The sequence below is a fragment of the Arachis ipaensis genome, chromosome B3, assembly GCF_059453495.1.
Source record: "Arachis ipaensis isolate K30076 ecotype BB chromosome B3, ASM5945349v1, whole genome shotgun sequence".
Lineage (NCBI taxonomy): Eukaryota > Viridiplantae > Streptophyta > Magnoliopsida > Fabales > Fabaceae > Arachis > Arachis ipaensis.
This window is the reverse complement of record NC_142438.1, coordinates 80451035-80464764: the sequence shown is the minus strand read 5'-3', so window position 1 is coordinate 80464764 and position 13730 is coordinate 80451035.

The window sequence follows — 13730 nt, the reverse complement described above, 5'->3', positions numbered from 1 at the left end:
TCCACCATCCTTCTTCTTTACTAGCAATACTGGAGCTCCCCAAGGTGATGCACTGGGACGAATAAATTTCTTTCCAAGTAGCTCATCCAACTGCTTCTTCAACTCTGCAAGTTCCAATGGTGACATCCGGTACGGTGCTATGGAAATCGGTCCGGTTCCAGGTACTAGTTCAATGCTGAATTCTATCTCTCGCTGAGGAGGAAACTCAGGTATGTCGTCCGGGAAAACATCAGGAAATTCCTTCACCACTCGGATTCGTTCTAAGCTTAGTTCACTATCATTCGAGCTAGCCGCTAACAAAACGTACCCCTCACAATCACTCCCGTCTAATGTAACTCTTACAGAATTCAGATATAAAGTATGAGATAGAAATGGTTTAATATCTAAACTATTAGACGGAATAACAGCAGTTTTTTCATAGCAATCAAGGAAAACATGATAGTTAGATAACCAATCTAACCCTAGAATAACTTCTAAACCACATAGAGGCAAATAGATTAGATCATGTATAAAAGTTCTGTTCCTAATAGTGAATGGTACTTGTAGGCACACTAAACTAGTCAAAGCATTTTGGGATGCAGGTGTATGGACAATTAGATCAAAGTTCAACTCAGAGAAATCTAGTCCCAACTGACGAGCAACAGTTAAAGAGATAAAGGAATGCGATGCACCCGAGTCATATAGTACAGTTAGAAATCGATTCTTGACATAACACTAACCTTGGATCAGGGCGTCTGATTGCATAGCATCATCAGCAGTCATAACAAACACTCGACCTTGTTGCTGGGTTTACACTGGATTTCGAACAAACTTTCTTGAGTAGATCTTAGCTGTGTGTCCAGATTCCTCACAAGTAAAACAAGCGTTCGTTCCTTATAGCATCCAAATCTAACATAGCCATAGCCATGGAGATCATAACAGCTATGAGGATAGCTATGCCTCGCATCGATTCGTCGTTCAAAGCTCGATTAAACTATGTCTATTCGCAGTCATTAAGGTCCTATCCGCACCAAACAATCAACATTAAGGTGATCAGTCTTAATATCTCAGGTTAGGTACGAACATTCCCAAAATGAGCACTCATAGACATTCATGCCAAATGTATCTTAAAGATACCCTAACAGCATGAGACACAAAAGCAGAGTATGCAATGAAGCATAGTCAGTCCACTCCCCAGGCTCTATTGGGAATGAACTGCTCTGATACCAACTTGTAACGACCCAACTCCCAGTATGCCATGGTCATACAAGAAGCTAAGTGTTACTAACTTATCCCTCTTAATTATTAACTATTATTTACTATATGAGCCTGTTCCTTGTTAGAGCGATGCCAATTTTACGGGTAACTTTTTTTTATATCGTATCGTTGCGGATAACAAGGTAAAATAAACAAGCATACATTGAGAGTAATAGAAAAGCGGCATAAAGAAACATAGAAACACAACTGATAATATACATCATGTACACTATAACAAAACATGCAGCGTTTACACAAGATCAAGTCAGTTTACATCCTCGTCATCCTACGTAGCTAATATATACACGACACTCCCAGGGCCTGGCCCATACAAAAAGCCACTAAACTGGCACCCAGGCTAGCCTAACCACTATATAGCTCCTAGCTCTCGGGTGTACTAACACAAGTGAGAGACTAACTAACAGATAATGTCAAACTAGAGTGTCATCAAAGGAATGCCCCTTCCGCAGTCAAGCTATATCTACACGTGGCCGTTCGGAGAATCGCCGTGAGGCTCGTCCATCTCCTCATCCTGCTCTATCTCTAACTCAGGATCCTCCTCCTCCTCATCGTCCACAGCTGCAACTATGTCCTCAGATCCACCAGAAACACTGCTGTCACTATGTACAAAACCATTCGCGAGCACAGGTCCGTTCGCGCATATAGGACCTACCCCACTGTCTGGTAGTGCCGGCTCATCAGGCTGTGGAAAGTCGGGGATCGGCTCAGGGGGAAAATCCCACTCTGGTGGTATCACAGGTACGTAGTCATCAACTAACTCAGGCTCATCAGGAATGATAGGCTCAGGTACCGCCTCATTCAAAGGTTGAGCTGGTATAGGGTGCCCGGGATTATCAGGAAAAGGATGTCCAGGTGCGTCAGGATGTAACCAGGATAAGGAAAAGTCATAAGGAGCATTGGGGTCAAAATGCGGGCTAGATAGAGAATGTTGAAAATCTCGATTAGGTAACGCATATCGTCTAATACGAGGCTCCAAACCCATAATGAAGTAACTGTAATGTACCGGATCCTCGTAGACGTAAGGGTCCTCGAACTCATAGAAGATCACGCCCGTCTCCATCTGAGGGGGGAGGAAGGGAGAGAAGGGGTAAGAACTGGGGAGTACTTAGTAGGGTCGAGGTTATTAGTTACGTTCATTTATTTGATTCCGATTAGTAGATAGTTATTAGAATACAGTAAAGTAGTAAACAGTAGTTAAAATAGATAGAAAAACAGAAAACAGAACACAAACAGAAGAACACAAGGAAATAAAGCACAGACATAACACTCAAGCAGACAAACATAAAGAAATAGTTCACACACAAGAAGGAAAGCAACAAAGAATGATGCGCAGACAAGAATGATGCATGTCTAGCCCTAGTACAGGCCATGAGCTCATGTGTCGGTTAGCACCTGCATTCCCGACATTTATCCGGTCACGAGTTCACGATTTCCCGAATACGATCTTCCGTTCAAATAAATGCGCATATAATTATTAGCAGCTCTATTGAGACAGCCTCTGCTTTCTACTCGCAGGAAATATACTCTTGGGAACGGAAAATTGCTGTAGGTATCCAAGTTTCCCTATAGAAACTCTTGGGTTGCGTAAAGCAACAGATAATAAATATTATCTCTTAGGTTGCATTCAGCAACGAATAAACAAACAATATCTCTTGGGTTGCCTCAAGCAACAATTAACCTTTCAATAAGCCTTCTGCTATTAGTCTCTTTATCCTGCTCTGATTTCTCTGTTTAATCTGTGTATTTAAAGCTTATGTAAATTTCGGTATGAATAGTTAGCATGTCCCAAGTATAGGTTCATTAAGTCTATACTAAAACAATTTAATTTTTCATATAATACCTAACCCTAGTTGCAACTTAAAGACTAACTATGTTGCCCTAGTTTGTTTGCTAGTCTCTGTCTGTTTTTCTGTCATTAAAATCTTACAGACTTTTTCTTCGATTTTTATCTTTTCTTAAACTTTTATCTTCTATTTATCTTTGCCTCACCAATATATTCTTACCACTCCCTAAGTATTTTATGAAGGTAATTATGAGATTCTGCACTTAAAGTTGTCTTTCTAAAGCTTTTACAGAAAACTGCCTTTTTCGCATTATTTTATTATTTTTATTAAAATATTATTTTTAATTAAATATTATTATTTATTATTTTATTATTATTTATTATTTTATTAATATATTTTCGAAAATTAACTTTACTTTAACCTTTAACCTTTAAAATTCACTTTTTACCACCCGTAACTTTTAATATTTCTACTTTTACCACCCAAACTTTCAGTAATTACCAAATAACCCCTCAAACACCAAAATAATTACTTCCTTGCCCTTTTATGAATCAAAAAGGTGTTCTTCATTGTTCTTCACCACACTCAAAGTGTTCTTCATGTTCTTCATAAATTCTTCAGATTCTTTCTCTGTTTTTACCCGTTTTTCAGTCTTTTCAGCAACCGATTTTTACTATAATTCATATTAAATTAGCAGCCACTAAAACCCCATCTTTTCTACATGATTTCAAAACAAATTGAACCTCAATTTAAGCTTAGGGTTTCGTTTTTCCAGCTGCCCAAGAACATGAACTTTAAAGCTTGAATTTCATCAAATTTCATCAAAATTTCACCAAATTTTCACCAAGAATCAATCATATATGCAACCAATTTTTAGCACAGCCAAATTATACAAAATTCACACATCTCAAACACAAATAATCAAGATTAATTTCGTGGCACCCTGCCTGATTTTGCTGCCCCTAATTCAGTTAGATTTTCAGGTGGTCCTTAAGCACTTTTTCCTCCTAAATCACATCAAGAAAACACATATTTAAGCATGTTTCCTTGAAACCGAATCAAAAGAGAGATGGTTCAGCCAACTCACCTTGATCCCAGCCTTGATAAGTCATATAATCATGTAGAGAAAGAAGAGAGGATCATTTTGGTCAGATTGGAATTTTGATTTGAGTTTTAGTTCAGCAGAAATCAAGCTTTGAAGATTTGGAACTAAGAACTTTTCTCTCTTTTTCTCTCTACCTATTTTTGGCCACAAAGTGAAAATGAGCCAGCCTTGGGGGTTTTGGGGGTGTAGGGTGAGTTGTGATTGGTTGGCTTGGAGGTGGATTAAAATAATATTAAAATATCTCAGATGTATAACTACTAAAACTAGGTGTATCGGAACACTTGTGAAAACATCTCTAAAAATTATTTTCTGAGCTAATAGCATAAATGACACTAGTAACATATTTATTATGAGAATAAAACATGTATAATGAGGCCTTAGCATTGCTAAAGTCATAAGAGAGTGCTGGTGCTAAGCTGCACCAGTAAATTGTTAACCCGGTTAAACCGGTTTTCTATTTTTAACTAAAACTGACCAGGTAACCTTATAATATTATTCAAGAAACTTCTAATACTAATATAATGATAATATCATCCTATTATCTCTCTTCTCTCATAAATCGAGTCCGATTTGTCAAACTGAGACTATTTACGAAAAACCGAATTAAAACTCCTAATCGATACGGTTCAAAAACTAGGTTCTTCGCGACTGCATCATCGAGCTTTCCTCGGGAAAGGTTCAAACCTAAAGATGACATAATGACAATGAGAATTGAGATTCTTGATGATATATCAAAGGTTTTCCCCTTACTGATCTTCCGGAGAAATTTGTACTTTCAGAAAAGATCTCGCGTACTCGAAAATCGGGGTTGTTACAAAAAGGGTTAGGAATGGATCAAAGGAATGGAGAGGAAAGCATGTAAAGTGGAGAACACATGGAAAAAGCCAAAGAATTGGATATGTTCATCCACGCGCACGCGCACGGTACGCGTACGCGTGTATCGTGAAATGCTCAATGGGCGCGCATGCGTGCTGTACGCGTACGCGCCGGTGGCCGCACGTGATTTTTAAATAGAAAACGTGCCCAGCGATTTCTGAGAGCTGTGGGGCCCAATTTGCAACCAACTTTGGTGCCAAAATGCATTTAAAGGACCAAGGATTGAAGGGAATAAACACTTAGCATCATTTACACTCATTAGGATTAGTTTTAGTTAGTTTTAGAGAGAGAAGCTCTCACTTCTCTCTAGAACTAGGATTAGGTTTAGTTCAATAATCTTAGATCTAGGTTTCAATTCATGATTTCATCTACTTCTACCTTTCAATTCCTTGTTTCTACATCTTGTTCTTCTATTATTTTGTTGTAATTTCCTTTATGTTGTTTCTATGTTTTGTTATAGATCTACTCTTGTTATTTCTCTTTTTTTTTTCAATTCAAGTTGAGGTAATTCATAATAATTGTGTTTCTTTTGATTGCTTTTGTTAATTCTTTGCAATAATTGTTGTTAGATTTCATTCTTGTTATAGATTTTCCATGCTTTCCTTTTTATGCCTTCCAAGTATTTGATAAAATGCTTGGTTGGATTTTTGAGTAGAATTTTAGTGCTCTTGGCTTGGGAAGGTAACTTAGGAACTCTTGAGTTACTAATGTCCAAGTGATTGATGATTGGGAGCCATTAACGCTAGATCTCACTAATTGATTTGGTGGAGAACTAGGACTTATGGACTTGGATTGACATAGCTCATTTGACTTTCCTTTATTAGTTAGAGGATGACTTAATGGGGTTGATCCTTGCTAATTCTCATGTTGTGGTTAGTGATTAGGATAGAGATCCTTGACCACCAAACCTTGCCAAGACCTTTTTGTTATTTGAATTTCATTGTCATTTACTTTTCATGTTTCTCATCCAAAAACCCCAAAACAACTCATAACCAATAACAAGACACTTTGTTGCAATTCCTAGTGAGAACGACCCGAGGTTTAATACTTCGGTTTATAGATTTTAGGGGTTTGTTACTTATGACAAACAAATTTTTGTATGAAAGGATTATTGTTGGTTTAGAAACTATATTGCAACGATCTTTCATTTGTGAAAATCTAAACCGTCAAAAGTCCAATCATCAAAATGGGTCGTCCGACCGGTCGGCGATTTTGGGTGACAAGGTTTTAATCCTAACACTTTTGCTTTTCATTTTAGGTTTTTTAGGATTTTTACTTGCATTTTCTTACTTTTGCATATATATACATAATAAGCTTAGTCAAAATAATGAGATTTTTCAAGAAAATTATCCATAGGGCACCAATTGATTTGAGTGAAAACTTTTCATAGAACTTGCTTGAATTATACATATATTGTGGAACGTGTTTTGAGCTAAGAACACAAGCAAGTGAGATTTAAGCCTAATGGTGTGGTTACATCTTATAACCACTAATTTTTCCTTCTTGTGTGCATTATTCTCTTTCTATGATTGTAATCTTTGATTTGTTTAATTCTATATGTCCAATTATTTCTTGTATTCATGCATTATTATGATTGAGGCCATCGTTTCATTAGCTTACTTACCCAAATAGCCTTACCTTTTATCTTCCATTGTTAGCCAATTTGAGCCTACGATTAACCCACCTTGTTCTTAATTTAGCACATTACAAGCCTTAAAGTGGAAAACAATAAATGTCCTTTATTTGGATCTTTGATTAGCTTAGGCTAGTGAATGTGAGTATCATTCAAGTTTGTGAACCTTGGGACATTGGGTGAATAAAAGGGTAGTTTTTTATTTTTATTGAAATTATTGGGAATTGGGTACATGCTCATGTATTGATTAAATGTAAAACTTTATGCATTGATGTTTTTGTATATATCGCAAGGCAAAAAGAAAGAAAAATAGGAAAAACAAAAAAAAAAAGAAAAGAAAAGAAAAAAAAGAAAAAAATCAAAAAAAAGAAGAAAAACAATAAAAAGGGGACAAAATGCCCCAAAGCAAAGCGAAGCTCAATAAAATCATTGCATAAGTGTTGTGATCAAGGAAAAAAATGCATGAGTATATGAAAAAAAAGTGAAAAAATGGGTAGTTAGGTTAGAACTTAATTGTATAGGATGTCATAGGTTAGGTGGGAAGTTTAAGCTTATCAAAGATTCAAATTTCAAGCTCATTCAACCATATATGCATCCTACCTTGACCCTAGCCCCATTACAACCTAAAGGAAAGACCTCATGATACTTGTATGCATGCATGAAATATATGTTGACTGTTAGAAGAAAAACAAATTTTAGAAAGCATGATTAGGGGAGAATTGAGTGAATCAACCCTAAACACATGAGCGAATAGAGTGCAAACACATCCGGTGAGGGTTTGATGCTCAATTACATGTTTTCACCTCTAATAATCATTCTTCATGCAAGTTTGTAAAAATATTTAATAACTCAATTCAATTGTGGATTAGACTAGCTAGTCCTTAGCCCTTATGCTTATATATGCTTCTTGGGAATTGGTTTATTTTGACTAAGCAATTGCATTCATGTAGATAGTTGCATATAGGTAGGGTGCATTTAGTTAGATTTCATTGAATAAATATTGATACCCTTTACTTCCTCTTGGTTTAAGCATGAGGACATGCTTGGTTTAAGTGTAGGGAGGTTGATAAACCCCATTTGTAGGGTTTATCTTGTATTGATTTTAGGGGATTTTATAACCTTTTACCCACATTTATGCAATGAAATAGCATGGTTTCATGATTGTTTCCTAATTTGTGCTTAAGTGTAAAACATGCTTTCTAGGTCTTTAATTAGCTAAATTCAATCCACCTTTGATTCCACTAGATGCCTTGATTTGTTTGTCAAGTGATTTTAGGTTGAAAAGGGCTAGGAATGGATCAAAGGAATGGAGAGAAAAGCATGCAAAGTGGAGAACACATGGAAAAATCCAAAGAATTGGATATGTTCATCCACGCGCACGCGCACGGTACGCACACACGTGGATCGTGAAATGCTCGATAGGCGCGCATGCGTGCTGTACGCGTACACGCAGGTGGCCGCACGTGATTTTTAAATAGAAAACGTGCCTAGCGATTTCTGAGAGCTGTGGGGCCCAATTTGCAACCAACTTTGGTGCCAAAATGCATTTAAAAGACCAAGGATTGAAGGGAATCAACACTTAGCATCATTTACACTCATTAGGATTAGTTTTAGTTAGTTTTAGAGAGAGAAGCTCTCACTTCTCTCTAGAATTAGGATTAAGTTTAGTTCAATAATCTTAGATCTAGGTTTCAATTCATGTTTTCATCTACTTCTACCTTTCAATTCCTTGTTTCTACATCTTGTTCTTCTATTCTTTTGTTGTAATTTCCTTTATGTTGTTTCTATGTTTTGTTGTAGATCTACTCTTGTTCTTTCTCTTTTCTTTCAATTCAAGTTGAGGTAATTCATAATAATTGTATTTCTTTTGATTGCTTTTGTTAATTCTTTGCAATAATTGTTGTTAGATTTCATTCTTGTTATAGATTTACCATGCTTTCCTTTTTATGCCTTCCAAGTATTTGATAAAATGCTTGGTTGGATTTTAGAGTAGAATTTTAGTGCTCTTGGCTTGGGAAGGTAACTTAGGAACTCTTGAGTTACTAATGTCCAAGTGATTGACGATTGGGAGCCATTAACGCTAGATCTCACTAATTGATTTGGTGGAGAACTAGGACTTATGGACTTGGATTGACATAGCTCATTTGACTTTCCTTTATTAGTTAGAGGATGACTTAATGGGGTTGATCCTTGCCAATTCTCATGTTGTGGTTAGTGATTAGGATAGAGATCCTTGACCACCAAACCTTGCCAAGACCTTTTTGTTATTTGAATTTCATTGTCATTTACTTTTCATGTTTCTCATCCAAAAACCCCAAAATAACTCATAACCAATAACAAGACACTTTCTTGCAATTCCTAGGGAGAACAACCCAAGGTTTAATACTTCAGTTTATAGATTTTAGGGGTTTGTTACTTGTGACAAACAAATTTTTGTATGAAAGGATTATTTTTGGTTTAGAAACTATATTGCAACGAGCTTTCATTTGTGAAATTCTAAACCGTCAAAAGTCCGATCATCAAAATGGGTCGTCCGACCGGTCGGCGATTTTGGGTGACAAGTTTCTAATCCTAACACTTTTGCATTTCATTTTAGGTTTTTTAGGATTTTTACTTTCATTTTCTTACTTTTGCATATATATACATAATAAGCTTAGTCAAAATAATGAGATTTTTCAAGGAAATTATCCATAGGGCACCAATTGATTTGAGTGAAAACTTTTCAGAGAACTTGCTTGAACTATACATAGGGTTTGATGCTCAAAACACGTTCCATAATATATGTATAATTCAAGCAAGTTCTATGAAAAGTTTTCACTCAAATCAATTGGTGCCCTATGGATAATTTCCTTGAAAAATCTCATTATTTTGACTAAGCTTATTATAAATATATATGCAAAAATAAGAAAATACAAGTAAAAATCCTAAAAAACCTAAAATGAAATGCAAAACGTATTAGGATTAGAAAGTTGTCACCCAAAATTGCCGACCGGTCGGACGACCCATTTTGATGATTGGACTTTTGACAGTTTAGAATTTCACAAATGAAAGCTCGTTGCAATATAGTTTTTAATCCAACAATAATCCTTTCATACAAAAATTTGTTTGTCACAAGTAACAAACCCCTAAAATCTATAAACCGAAGTATTAAACCTCGGGTCGTTCTCCCTAGGAATTGCAACAAAGTGTCTTGTTATTGGTTATGAGTTGCTTTGGGGTTTTTGGATGAGAAACATGAAAAGTAAATGACAATGAAATTCAAATAACAAAAAGGTCTTGGCAAGGTTTGGTGGTCAAGGATCTCTATCCTAATCACTAAAACCACAACATGAGAATTGGCAAGGATCAACCCCATTAAGTCATCCTCTAACTAATAAAGGAAAGTCAAATGAGCTATGTCAATCCAAGTCCATAAGTCCTAGTTCTCCACCAAATCAATTAGTGAGATCTAGCGTTAATGGCTTCCAATTGTCAATCAATTGGACATTAGTAACTCAAGAGTTCCTAAGTTACCTTCCCAAGCCAAGAGCACTAAAATTCTACTCTAAAATCCAACCAAGCATTTTATCAAACCCTTGGAAGGAATAAAAAGGAAAGCGTGGTAAATCTATAACAAGAATGAAATCTAACAACAATTATTGCAAAGAATTAACAAAAGCAATCAAAAGAAATACAATTATTATGAATTACCTCAACTTGAATTGAAAGAAAAGAGAAGGAACAAGAGTAGATCTACAACAAAACATAGAAACAACATAAAGAAAATTACAACAAAAGAATAGAAGAACAAGATGTAGAAACAAGGAATTGAAAGGTAGAAGTAGATGAAAACATGAATTGAAACCTAGATCTAAGATTATTGAACTAAACCTAATCCTAATTCTAGAGAGAAGTGAGAGCTTCTCTCTCTAAAACTAACTAAAACTAATCCTAATGAGTGTAAATGATGCTAAGTATTGATTCCCTTCAATCCTTGGTCCTTTAAATGCATTTTGGTGCCAAGGTTGGTTGCAAATGTGGCCCCACAGCTCTTAGAAATCGCTGGGCACGTTTTTTATTTAAAAATTACGTGCGGCCACCGGCGCGTATGCGTACAGCGCGCGTGCGCGCCCATTGAGCATTTCACGATCCACGCGTGCGCGTACCGTGCGCGTGCGCGTGGATGAACATATCCAATTCTTTGGCTTTTTCCATGTGTTCTCCACTTTGCATGCTTTCCTCTCCATTCCTTTGATCCATTCCTAGCCCTTTTCAACCTAAAATCACTTAACAAACAAATCAAGGCATCTAGTAGAATCAAAGGTGGATTAAATTTAGCTAATTAAAGACCTAGAAATCATGTTTTCACACTTAAGCACAAATTAGGAAACAATCATGAAACCATGCTATTTCATTGTATAAATGTGGGTAAAAGGTTATAAAATCCCCTAAAATCAATACAAGATAAACCCTACAAATGACTGTGAGAAATCCACCGAAGAGTGGAGCATGAAGGAGATTTTAGAATCCCAATATATGGACAATGAGATGGGGTATGTCTTGCAATAAGTGGAGGAGGAAGAGATCGTTGAAGAAGAAGAAGTGATTGAAGACCTAGGCGAAGTTGAACAAGAGGTGGATTTCAAGCTTGAGAACATTTCGACACCAAGTGATGTTGATGATTTTGTGGAAGTTGTTGAACCTTCTTCCGTTGAACTTGAAGATGATATTAAGGAGGATAATGCACAAACTCCAAGACATAGTATGAATGATGAAATATTGGAAGAGATTGATTAAGAGGCAAGCTCCACCAATGAAGAATGTGTAGAAGAAGTTGGTGAGCAGGGAATTGAAATTTAGGAAGCTTGTCAAGAGGTGGAGGTAATCAAAGAAGAGCCCAAGGGAGTGGAACTTACAAGACCATTGGAGACATGCTTTCTTAATTCACCATCCAACACAACATTTAAGTGGGTAAAATTCTTATCCCTAAGCTTTACTTTCTCACTTGAATATGGTTTGCTTGAGATGGATGGGCAATTTAGAGCTCTTTGTGGAGTTAAGAGCAAGAGGGAATTGGTTAGTGGGTGGAAATGCCAATCAAGGTTCCTTATGGTTGGAAACTCAAAGTCTAAGTGCAATGGTTGGTATAGTTCTCAATTAAATGGGTCTAGAAAGGTGCTTTGGTGTTTACTTGAGAATTTGGATCACTTACCACGGCCCATGGCTTTGATCACATACAGCCTGCCATAGAAGAGATCACTCACAAGCAAAGAAGACAGTAATACCAGAGTTAATCCAGAAAGGCGAAGCAACTCCAATCCTTAATTATAACCATTTTACTGATTTCATTGACAAAATACCTTATACCCTTCTCTCATATCTCTCTTAATGCAATTAAGCCTCAATCCAACAACTTCTTGATTTCTCCTGACTAAGACCTGCTGGATACCCATAGCTTACTTCAAACCGCAATCCTCGTGGGATCGACCCTGACTCGCTCAGGTATTACTTGGATGATCCAGTGCACTTGCTGGTACAGCTGTATGGAGTGTAGGGATTCGTACACCAAGTTTTTGGCACTGTTATTGGGGATTGTTCGAGTTTGGAAAAACTGACGGATTTTCTTGCTCCCTAGATTAGGTATCTCTAATGTTTGCAAGATTATTTTATTTTTTTATTTTTCTTTTATTTTTTGAAAAAAATTTTAACCTTTTCAAAAAAATATTTTCTTTTCTTGATTTTTTTAGTTGAGTATTTTTATTTTGCTTGAGTCTTTTCTTTTTATTTTTATTTTTCTCTTCTTTATTTTCGAAAAAATTAAAACCTTTTTCAAGAAATATTTGCCTTTTCTTTGTTTAATCTGTGTTCTTGGTTTGAGTCTTACATGTTCCTGTTTTTCAAATCCAAAATTCTTAAAACTTTACCAAAAATATTTATCTTTTTTGTCACCTTCTTCTATTATTTGAATCTTTGTTCTTGTTCTTGTTTGAGTCAATTTTCGAAAATTCTGAGTGCTTTTTCTAAAAATCTTTTAAAATTACTGTCTTTTGTTTGAATCTTGTTTCAATTCTTTAAGTTTGGTGTCTTCTTGTTATTTTTCTTTTAATTTTCGAAAACTTATGTTTTGTTTTCAAAAAATTTTAAGTTTGGTGTCTTTTATAGGTTCTTGTGTTCTTTAAATTTCTTGAGTCTTGTTCTTTGTGTTCTTGTTAGTCTTCAAAGTGTACTTGTGTTTTCTTTTTGTTTTGATCTTAAAATTTTTATGTTTGGTGTTCCTTAGTGTTTTTCCTCAAATTTTTGCACACTAGGAGTAATTAGATATAAAAATTTTAAATTTGGTGTCTTTTACTTGTTTTTCTCTTTCTTCATTAAATTCAAAAATAAAAAAAAATCTTTTTTATTTTTATTTTAACTATATTTTGAAAGTTAGCATTAAAAATTTAGATTTCAATTTCAAAATTTTTATCTGATTTTATCTTAGCTTTAAATTTCAAAAATCAAATATTTTCAAAGTCATATTGAGGACATGTCATCATGTCATGTTTTTCTATGCTTTTTCATACAAGAAATTGATGATTAGTGCTCAAATATTGAATGATTTTGTACTTAAATGGTATACTTCTTTGATCTTTTGATTTTATAAACTTTGTAGGAAATAAGAGGAAAAAGAAGTAAAAAAGCACAAAATAAGCTAGAAAGGAGAAAAGAGGAATTTTTGGGCACACTTTAAAGTTAGAGGACGCTTTGGAGCCTTAGGCCACTGATGAGCGGATAATTTATACGCTTTTTGACATTGTTTTTAGTATGTTTTTAGTAGGATCTAGTTACTTTTAGGGATGTTTTCATTAGTTTTTATGTTAAATTCACATTTCTGGACTTTACTATGAGTTTGTGTGTTTTTCTGTGATTTCAGGTATTTTCTGGCTGAAATTGAGGGACTTGAGCAGAAATCAGATTCAGAGGTTGAAAAGGGACTGCTGATGCTGTTGGATTCTGACCTTCCTGCACTCAAAGTGGATTTTCTGGAGCTACAGAACTCCAAATGGCGCGCTTCCAATTGCGTTGGAAAGTAGACATCCAGGGCTTTCCAGCAATA